The 11,719-nt window shown below is 37.6% G+C and overlaps 1 pseudogene; it reads left to right on the top strand.

Moving 5' to 3' along the window:
- The first annotated feature begins 59 nt into the window (after positions 1-59).
- On the top strand, positions 60-1,379 carry LOC119065125 (periphilin-1-like; annotated as a pseudogene).
- The last annotated feature ends 10,340 nt before the right edge of the window (positions 1,380-11,719 follow it).

The raw sequence follows: 11,719 nt of genomic DNA, 5'->3' as shown, positions 1-11,719 counted from the left end.
GAACAGTAACAATCTAACTACCACATTTACAAGGTCTCCCCATGGCCCAGATTGTGGCTTACAGAAGAGAAGAAATGTGCTCTGAGGGACGATATGACTATGAAAGGCTTCCAAGAGAATTTGCACCTCCTTCAGGTCACCCGAGGGATGGCTATCACAGAGAAGTTAATATTGTGCCAAGGAAACCATCACTGCTAGGCAGACCTGGCGAAGCTACAATAGATATTACGGTCATGTTGATTCCTGAGACTAGGACAAGGGCTGTAGTTTTTCTCACGATCAAAGATGTGGTCCACTTCACAGAGGAGAGGAATCTAGCTGTAAGTGGATAAGAGATGATCATTCTGGAAGTTGTCAGCCTGAATGCAGTGACATGAGAGATGACGTTAGAAGAAAAGGTTTCTATGTTTCCCTTTATATAAGAGACCAGTCTCCTCATTGAAGAAAAACTCCTTTTTTTCAGAGACTCACCTGTAGGTAGATCTGGCTCCAGTGTCAGTAGTAGGAGCTACTCTCCAGAAAAAAAGCAAAACTTACTCTTTCCATCAGTTCAAGACAGAAGTAAAGAGAGATCTGTTCATTCTTCAAAAACATCAAGGGTCACTTCACCCTAAAGTTTTTCAACAGTTCCTTAATCAAAGGTGTCAGACAAACACAGTAGGCTAACTGAAGAGGAACTTGCTGAGGCTGCTGAAAAGATAGACAAGGCAGATGAATGTGAAATTACCTGAAATTTCTGAGTGCGAGGCAGGATTCACAGCACCTCTGTTCATTGACCAGCCAGGAGAACCTGAGTCAAGTGCAATAGATGGCATAGAAGTATTTGAAGACAGTCAAACAGTAGCTCTAAAGCAGTGATTTTCAACTTTTCTCATCTCATGGCACACATAAACTAATTACTAAAATTCTGTGGCACACCAAAAAATTTATTTTTTGCTGATCAAAAATAGGTCTAATTGCATATAATTTTGATTCACTCACACTGTATGGGTATTGTTGTGTTGGATGTTGTCATTTTTTAAATTTAACAATCTGAGGGAGAAGAGGTCAGTGTCCCTGAATAAATAGTCAGGTGTTGAGTGTTTTAAACATTCGTGTATCACACCTAAGTGCCTGCTGCAGCACACCGGTTGAAAATCACTGCTCTAAAGCAATAGCATCAAACACAAAAGAGATTGAACAGGTTTACCAACAAGACTGTGAAACGTTAAGGATGGTTGTGAAAATTCTGACTGAAAAAAGATCCTTTATTAGAAAAGTCTATACAGTTTGCACTGAGACAGAATGCACATGAAATAGGTGAGCGATGTGTTGAAGAACTCAAGCATCTCCTTGCAGAGTGTGGCACTTCTAGTGAAGACTTTGGAGAGCCTTTGTAGAAACTTACTTGCTCAGATAAAAATAATGTTTCTAGATTTTTCCCAATGGATTGTGTAAATCTGTCATATTTGAATTTTTGTGACGAACAGAAGTAGTTTATGATAGTTTTATCGCCTTTCCAATACCAAATAAAGATCTGAAATAGTTTTAAGATATTTAATTAGAATTTTAAAAGAATTTATTTGTTTATTTTTAGAGAAGGGAAAGCAGGGAGAAAGAGAAGGAGAGAATCATCAATCCGTGGTTGTCTAATTAGAATTTTTTAATCTACACATAAAGCCTACTAATCCATACTTACTTTATCTCCTGCTCCTTAAAATTATGAGTCAAATAACTTTTCAAGTCCTGGAGAACAACTTTCTACACTTACTCATATTCTGTAGTCTTCTATAGCGTGTGATCATTTGTTTGGTCACACTACTGTAACTTTTAGAGATAATCCCACTTCAACACTTACAGTATTTTTGCATTGTATAGTCAATAATACCATGTGGAAATCTTAGAATTCTAAGTAGCAATTTTATTGACTTGTTGCCTGCTTACTTCAGGCTTTGTAAGTTTTAATAAGTTTAAGTATAAGATCCAAATAAAATAAATACCTTCATATCTTAGAAGATATTTGCTTTGAGGATAAGTAAATGCTCGCTGTGGTAGGTAGAACACTTAAATCTCTTAAAAGACACTTCATAATAAAACTCTGTGTTCCGAGTAGAAGAAGAAAGAAAGAAATATATAATGACATACATTATATATTTAAAAATCAGTTGTAGAGGCAGAGTTTTTAGATAGGGTGGTCAAGGAAGTCCTCGCTGAGGAAGTGATCTTCAAACAGACCTAAATAAAGTGAGGGAATGAGCCACATATAAATATCTAAGAGAAGAATTTCCAAGGCAGAACCAAGCAAGAGTCATAATAACGAACTACGTAGCCAGTGACAGGGGGCTCACTGAGAGGTCAAAGGAGGGCAGGGGCCACATTTTGCAGGGCCTTGCAGATGATGGACAAGAATTTAGTAATTTTCTTTGTTCAACAGGAGAGTAAGGTGATCTTAATGATGCTTTAAAAGGATCAACCTGACTTCTCAGTGGAGCAAAGGAGAAAGGCTCCTATGCTAAGCAGGCCATTGCAAGCTGCTGAGGCAAAAGGTAGTAGTGATTTGATCTAGAGTGATGGTGAATTAAGTGAGAAGGACTAGAGTCAGCCTGTTTAAAGATCAAATCAGAAATAGATATTAAATGACAAGTGAAATGTTCATGTTAAATTGAAAACATTATCCATCATATGATTTTACCTTTGTAAAAATAATAATAAAGATATGCACACAATAAAAATATATATGCCAAAGCATTAAAATTATTAGGTCTGGGTGTATGTTGGCATGAATTTTATTATTTTTTACTTAAAATTTTCTAATTGTTCTAAAATAAAGTGTTTTTTTTTTCTTGCTAAGAGGAAAATTTGTCTTAGAAAAAACCAATAGAATGGATTCCATTAGGGATACAGTCATACATATCTTTCTAGATTACTAAATCTGTTCATAGCATCAATTCAGCAGCTCTAGAGCACTATCAAAGTTCTGTCATTCTATATCTCTCCAAAAATCTTTCTAAAGTAATGATGTTGAAATGGTCCAGAGTATGTAGATTCAAACTAGTTTGTGAAACTCATAACACAGAAATTCAAATGTAATTCTTTCCAGCATTTAAAAAGAGGGGTATGGAGGTGATGTATACACCAGCTCTCGGTGCCTGTGGCATCATGGATGAGACGTGAGACAAATTCACACGGAATACCAAGTGCTGTGGAAGAAAAGGGACCACATGACTACTCCCTCAAGTGGGGAGTGCCTCAGAGCTGTTTGGCCACCGTCTCAAGGGGAGAGTCCATTGACCCTTGCCTAGACAGGCTTTTATTGGGTTTAATTTGCACAGGAATACAGGTACAGCTAATTAAGCATTGTCAGGCAGTAAGGATCAAACAGTAGATAGCATACAAAGAACTATTAGGGCTTCTTCTGAGTCAGGGTCTATCAGCTAAAAGGCTACAAATCTTTGGGAAACAAACTCATTTCCTGCTCGGACCTTTATCATTTAACCAAGAGCACTCTTATCAAAGCAGGCTTCACAGGATTTTACATATCCTTTCTCAGGCCTGATCACCTGGGGAGCCCACCCTTTCCAGCACAGGGCTGCACCACCCTCTGTCATTCTTTCGGGCTTAAGTCAGGCAGAGGAAACAGATAGCCAAGGAATTTTTGGAGACTTCTTGAGGACTCAGGGGAATCAGGCTTCATGAAAGCCAAGGGGCGAGGGTCCATCACTCCCTTTCTTCATAGTCCCCAAAGTCCTCCCCCGGGGCCTCCACATGATCATGCCTGTCTTAGGTGGTTCCCCCCTTGGGGAATCTTACCTGTCATTGGCGAACTGATCAATCTTTGGGGGCCAGTTATGAAAAAAGGAGCAAAAGTGGCGTTCCTGCCAGGGAGATAAGCTTTGTCTCCTTAGTGGCTTATAGTCCAAAGGTCACTCATTCAGCCTTGGGGGGGGGGGACGGGGCAGCGGCGCACAGTTACAGCTCCTGAAAACCAGTCAGGGTGGTTCCCAACATTGAGGAGAGACTTCAATAACATGACCAGCTGCCAACCCTCCGGCTAAATCCAGCTGGATTCAGGCCAGAAAAGAAATACTTCATGACGATTCCTTCAGAGACTGTCCAACCCCTTTTCTCTGCCCCAGCTGTGCTGATTCCTGGAACAGTTCCTTGCCCCACCCTGGGCAAGGAAGTAAGGTATTTTCGCTTTACCTAGGATGGGTTGCATTCCAGTACCCCAACCCTCCCATCCTATTCTATATAACCCTGTAGTGCCTGCCACGTGGTGTTGAGGAGGATGTCCATGCCCAACACCCCTCTGCTGTAAATTCCCCCATGAACTCTCGAGGTGATGATGGAGTTGTCAGCCTCTTTCTTTGGTCTCTTGGCCTGGTATTCCCAACAAGTGGCCAATATTCATTTTATTAGAATAACAGTTTAATGTTTGTATTAGCTATATATTGTAGCATAACAAATTATCCCCAAATCATCAGTTCAAGGCAACCTTTATTATCTAATAGTTTCTGTAGTTCAAGGATTTGGAAATGGCTCTGGCTCAGGGTCTCTCATAAAGCTGCAGTCAAGATTCCACTGGGTTTGACTTGGTCTGGAGGACGTAGTTCAAGATAGCTCACTTAGCTAAATGTGGGGAGGGGGTGTCTCCTTTTGCTTGTATGCTGTCTGGTGTCAATTCCTTATCAGATGGCACTTTTCATTAGTGTCCTTATGACATGACAGCTGACTTCTCCCTGGAAGCAAATGATCAGAGGAGAGAAGGGAGGTCTTTTATGACTAATCGTGCCTCATCACTTCTGAAATATTCTATTCTCTAGAAGTAAGTCCCTAAATCCAACCCCACAAGAAGGGATTTGACTCCATCTTTTGAAGGGAGGATTATCAAACAATTTGTGTTCATATTGTTGTGTAAATTGTTGTGTAAAATCACAACAATTAAACTATTGTATAACAATTAATGCATAGAGGATCTAGGAGGCACTAGAATTAATAATTAGAAAAAATTTACACATTTATTAATGGAATGATATGGATTAAATTTTTTACTGAGCAAAGAAACTTGAAAGATTAGTTTTTTGAAAAGAATTATACAATAGAAGTATTAATAACCATGAAATAATTTAATAAATAGTTTTTAAAGGTTTAGTCATTATTCAGTTAGACTTGAGTTGAAATACAGGTGAAGAATAGCAGACATTGCTGACAGTTTTCAAGAGTTGGCACAGAGTGATCTGACCTGCTAAATAAAAGTAGGTAACAAGCACGTCATTTATTTATATTTATACTTTACTCAGAAATTCTGACACTGAATGAGTTTAGCTCACAGGATAAAATAAAAACCACCTGCATTTTTATTCAAGAATTTGCACAGCAGCATTTATTAAACACCAGCTACAGGCCAGTCCCTGTGTTAGGTGTCGTGATGCCACCGTGTATCATTTTCAAGGATGGACTTTGAAGGTAGTTGAAGGTTTTTTTAATACAAAAATGGACCAATAAACAGTTTTCACTGGAAGTTTTAATATGTAATAATCCAAGCCCTTCTTTTTTGTACTTTTTTCATAATTTGGGGGGAGGGTAATGTGCCATTTATTCTTCAAACTAAACTTTAAAACCTTTTCTTCATTCTTTACTCTGACTTTCCTAACACACACACACACACACACACACACACACACACACTTTGGGATTTGAAGTGTACTTGCATAAATTTATTCAGTAATATAAGAGGTTGAACTTTTTTTATTCTATGAAGTACATTTCACATCTCCTTCAAGGACTGATGGTATTCTGTTTGCTGAGGTCTGTATCTAAGTGTTCTCTACCAAAGACATGTTGTGTGCTTCTATTTGCTGAGATCCATCATGTAGTGTATAGTCTGAGTGGAGGCTCTGAATGAATTGCCCCACCCACAATAGGGAAACATCTTTAGTTTACACTTGTTTATGAAACGAGAGACACCCCTACTCCTTTCTCACACTTCATTGTTTTAACTTGGAGTATAAAAGCTAAAAACACATCCCTTTGAAAAATTTGTCTGCCATTTCATTTCGTGGCCAAGGCAAAATTAATTGTTTAGCTATGTCTGGCTTCAGTGTTTAATATTCTTTTTGGTCACCACTTCTACACTTCAGAGTTCTTCATTTTCAGGACTGTCTCCATGATCTGCCCTTTGACTGGTTTGATCTTGAACTGCAGCAGGAGTGGGAGAAGAGTTGCGGGTTCTTGCTTACGTAAACATGGCCTGCAGTTGCCTGTGCTGTAGAATTCATGGGTAGCTATTTTGCTCAGAAAATGTTCCGTAGAATCAACTGATTTTTATATTTTAGAGAAGCATTTTAGCTAAACTACTCTTTATTCTTTTGTGAGTAAACTGTTTAACAGTTTGTATGTTTAATGTTTTTAATATTTTTCTTTGAGCTCTTGAAATGAATTTTAGCTAAAACCCACCGAGGCACTTTTAAGTGAAGCAGTCTTTCCATGCTGATTTTATTTGGAATATAAGTTTCCTTGATTTGTTGTCTTATGTCTTTTGGGGGAAGGGGTAAAATTTTTTTCTTTCTGCTAATTCTTTTCAATATTATTTATATTTTCATTCACTTTTGTATAGTCTTAGTGCCATTTTTGTTCTTGCCCTCAACTTACTGATATTTTAGGAGAAATATATTTCAGAGAAGACTTGGATTAGATATTGTAATTTCTGATTTTTAAACTTTCGAAAATGAACTAATTTATTTTCAGGAATTTTTTAGCACAATTTTGCATTCACACACACAAATTTGAGGGAAGTACAGAGATTTCCCATATGTTCTCTTCCCCTAGGGGTACATAGCTTCCTCCCATTATCAACATCCGACTAGAGCTGTGCATTTGTAACAACTGATGGACTTACATCCACACATGGTCCTTGCCCAGAATCCACAGCTTATAGAGTTCACTCTTGGTGTTGTATACTCTGTGGGTTTAGGTCAATATGTTTTAAATATAAAAATGTGCTAAAAAGTCACAGGACTTATCTGGTGCTTATTATGAACAGAAACATTTCCAGACTGATGTATTTGAAGTATTTAACATTAGTTAAATTCTCATTTGCAGTTCTTAATATTAAGACTTATTCTGATTATTTCCTTAATCAGAATTGTTCTTCTATATAGTACAACACTTGTGAAAATATGTGGAATATTTGAAGTTTCTCGCCCATTGGAAGACACAGGCGTTATAAAACTATTTGAATTAGAAAACTTTATTGGATACTGTCTTCAAAAAATGGGCATTTTCTTTAGATGAAATCGGTCCCCTTGTGGTTAGTATATACAGAACACCTTGGATGCTTTTTTTATATTTACCATTTGGTCCAGATTTTCTATGTAGAACAAGACTTTGAGTGACAATTTGGTACAAAGATATGGCCACCTCTGTATAGAAAGTATGCTGTTTTTATTTTGATTTTTAAATTTGTTTTATTTGTGTGGGGGGTAGGCTTTGGAAGAGGTATTTAGACATGGAGGGGACACTGAATCATTGCCACACAAATTCTCACTGCAGTTACTGGCTGGTTAGCTACTGTATGTACAGTATTAAAACCCAGTCATTACTATGTGCTTTATGATTATATTTTAAAGCTAATAAAGGTCCTTCACACATCATTCGTTCGAAATCGAATGTAAATACAGTGAAGGCTGGGAAAAAAAGGTGGAATTGCACTATCAGGTCCTGATTGGCTAACCTCGGTCAGGAGACGACCTTCCGTCTCTAAGAGCAGCTCCTACAGCGTCCTTAGCAACCAGTCCTAGTCCCCAGTGACCTCGAGAGCTGCGGTGAGTGCCTACCGGTTCTTGCTTCTGAGGACCTGAGAGTTAAGGTTCTTGCCACACTCACTATTCCAGGGTAACCGGGAGACCGACAAACTCCTATGGGAGCACTCAGTCTCCTTTTTCAGGGTTCCATAGCTCTGCCCGTCCGAAGAAGACTCCACCACTCGCGCCCCTAGGCCAGGCCTGCCATCTCAGCCCCTCCGAAGATTCTTAAGGGTCTGGCGTGGAAACAATCGGGCGAGGGCAGGAGGAAGAAGAGGGGGGCGGGGGTCAGTCATCGGGTCATCTGGTAGGGAAATAGCTTTTTTTTTTTTTTTGCTGGGGAGACCAAAAAGGGGGGGGGGTTCTTATTGCTATCGATAGGGGAATTCTTTTAATTTCCTCTGGACAGGGACTCGCTTTTCTTCCGGCAACCTTTAAATTCAGAAGCCAGCTTGCCTCACGGGACAGTTTTCGAGTCCTTCTATAGTTGATGACGAAATTGCCTCCCACCTTTCTCTGTCTCTCCCTCTCTCAAAAATTTAAAGTACATGGCCCTGGCTGGGATAGGTCAGTCAGTGGATTGAGGATGGGCCTGTGAACCAAAAGGGCGCTGCTTCCATTCCCAGGCAGGGCACATATCTGTCTCTCCCTCTCTTTCTCCTTTCCTTCAGTGTTTAAAAAATAAATAAGTAAAATCTTTAAAATTTTTTTAAAAAGTATGTCTGTGGGGGGAGGGGAGGGTGCCTTGAAGTTGTAAAACCCAAGGATTTTTAAAAGAGGGTATTAATCCAGAGAAGAGGGTACAAGGTATCCACAAAGAAGAATTTCTAGAAGTAAAGGCGATGGTAGAATTCCCTTATTTACCTTTTCTCAACGATATATCGGAATGAATTATACTTTTTTTGGTGGTCTTTGGATAAATGATCTTGTGTTCCTTAAGGTTGTAGTCTCAATCTTATATTCCCTAATGCTGGTTCCCTATCCAAAGGCTTGCTAGTTTTAACATTGCTAGATAATTTTAACATTTTCTAGTTCTCAGAAATTGTTTTTTGAAGTGTACTTTCCTAATCTTGTTTTAATAGAAGCTTAAACAGTACACTAGGGATTAATGTTAAAACCTTTTGTTTTCCTTTTTTAAAAATTCTGGGTCTATGCCAGGTGGGAAATGAACTGTCAAACATCCAAGCAGCTCACTGGGGCCATTTCATCAGCTGAAACATTTCTCCTCAGTGTGTAAATGTTCTTTGCTCTGATGCTCCGCATAAATCTTTAGGTTCAAGGTGAGTACTAGATTTTTATTTCAGTAAAAACTATTCCTCATGAAACCTTGTGATCTTGATAAATAATGCTATATTCTTTTGAACATCTGATTCATAATCAGAATCGTTCATTATTAAGATTAATTTGGTAAGCTTTCCTCTCTTGAAGTTCATTGTTCATCCAGAGCTCCCAGTAAAAGTGCCTGGTCATAACCAGGGCTTAATAAGTACTTTGGGTAGTGCTATCAATTAGATTTTCCCAAACTGTTTTATGCATGTGATTCTAGGAGATAGTGTTCTAAAGATTTCTCTGGTCAAATTTAGGAACAGCTATGTGTCCTACTGTTACTCAGGGAGACTGTCAGCATATGGGGACCTGTTAACAAGTCTGAGGTGTCTCGTGGTATGTACACCGTTAACTCTGTTCAGTGAAATGAACAGAGTTATTCTTAGATTTATTTCTCAGCAAAAAGTTTTTAGAATGTAATACATCTCAGAAATCTGTACTCCACAAAATACATTTTGGGAATTACTGTTTAAACTAAGTATTGTGATCTTTATTTATGCTTATATTTCCATAAAACCAAATGAATTGATTTTATTATCATGTAAAGCTGTATTTTCAGATGATATGATGTTGCATAAATAAAAATGCTAAGGAATCCACTAGCAAACTAGTCAATCTAATAAAAAAGTGTAACAAGGTTGCAGTATGCAAGGTCTATATTCAAAAATCAGTTTGCAGTAGCAATTAGCAAACAAAAGGAAATAAATTAAGAAAAAGTCCACTTATAATAGCATCAGAAAGAATGAAATACTTGTGAATAAATTTAACAAAGGCAGTGTAAATTATGCTTTGAAAATTACAAAACATTGTTGAAAGAGATTAAAGAAGGCAAAATAAATGGAATGGCATCCTATTCTCATGGAGAAGAATACATAATATTAAGATATCAATGCTCCCCAAATTGATCTACACATTCAGTATAATTCCTATTGAAATTCTAGATGATCTCTGAAGAAATTAATAAACTGGTGCTAAAATTCACGTGGCAATTATACCTTGGATCTGGAATAGAAAAAAACAATAGAAAGTTGGGAGACTCACATTTCTCAATTTCAAAAATTACTACCGAGGGTAGTAATCAAGACAGTGTGGGACCGGTGTGAAGATAGATATATTGCAATGAAATAGAGCTGAGAAACTAGAAATAAGACCTCACATTTGTAGTAAATTGCTTTTTGATATGAGTACTAAAATAATACAACAAATTTTTTTTCCAACCAATGGTTCTGGAACAATTGGATATCAATATGCAAAAGAATGAAGTTGGAACACTATATATATACTAATATTAACTCGAATGGATCAAAAACTTAAATGTAAGAGCTAAAACTACAAAACCCTCAGAAGAAAACAGGTATAAATCTTTCTGATGTGGATTTAGGCGATGGTTTCTTAGACATGACAACCAAAGCATATACAACTATAGAAAAAATAGACTCAACAAACTTCATCAAAATTGTAAACATAGCTCTTTGAAGCATTCCATCAATAAAGTGAAAAAACAACCCAAAAATTGGGGTGAAAATTTTGCAAATCACATCTGAAGAAGGATTCGTACCTAAATATATAAAAATCATTTGTTAAAGAACAAGTCAATTGAATAAATTTAAAAATCTAATTGGCCTTATTAAGTGATTCATCCCATCTAGTACTTAGCAAGGAGCTCTACAAGTTGTACAAAATGAAAGATTTATGTAGGAAGAAGGGTGGGGCAAGGGAGCTATTAAAAAAAGGATTTTTCAATCAGGACATCTTCTTTTGAGTGGAAAGGAATATGCAAGGTTGTTTTTGTTTGTTTGTTTTCATGTGGATTGCCTCCTCTGTCTGTGAGGAGGTGAGGATGGACAGTGCCCATGTGACAGATTACCTCACTGATATGGACCATAATATTCCAGGTTCATTGAAATTATATTTTTGGGAGAGTTTGACACACTAGTTAGGTCAGGTATTACATGTAGATCTAGTATCATGGGCTTTAGCAAAAATGCTAAAATTTTCACTTGCAACTCAAAAATTTGCAAGCCCACTCATTTTGGGCTTGCTGTTTTCTTCTAACACATTGCAACTCAATAAAAAAAAGATAAAACAATTAAAAAAGGAAAAAGCTCTGAATAGATCTTCAAAAGAGATGTAGAATTGTCTGGTAAACACATGGAAAGATGATTACTACCATTAGCTATCAGGAACATTCAAATCAAAACCACTTCCTGTCTGTTTGGATATCTGTAATCAAAAAGATAGCAAGTGTTAGTGAGGATGTGGAGTAACTGGAGCCTTTAGACACTGCTGGTGGGAATCTGAGATAGTGCAGCCACTTTGGAAAACAACCTGGCAGTTCCTCAAATGGTTAAAGATAAAGTAACCACCTGATTCAGCAATTCCTCTCCACTCAAGAGACTTGGAAACGTATATCTGCACATAAACTACGTGATGTTAATGGCACGATTAAGCCTGAACTCATTCAGAATTTGGGTTTTAGGATCTCTGTGGCAGCTAGCCACAGTTAAGACAGGTTTATACTTTTATTTACAGAACATAAACTTTCACGGCCGCGTGTTTATTACTGTTTATGTGTGTGTGAGGTTAAAGAGCAAATATTGAAAACATTGCTT

The sequence above is a fragment of the Artibeus jamaicensis genome, unplaced genomic scaffold, assembly GCF_021234435.1.
Source record: "Artibeus jamaicensis isolate MK-2021 breed Jamaican fruit bat unplaced genomic scaffold, CSHL_Jam_final contig_402, whole genome shotgun sequence".
Lineage (NCBI taxonomy): Eukaryota > Metazoa > Chordata > Mammalia > Chiroptera > Phyllostomidae > Artibeus > Artibeus jamaicensis.
This window is presented reverse-complemented; position numbering and strand designations above follow the sequence as displayed.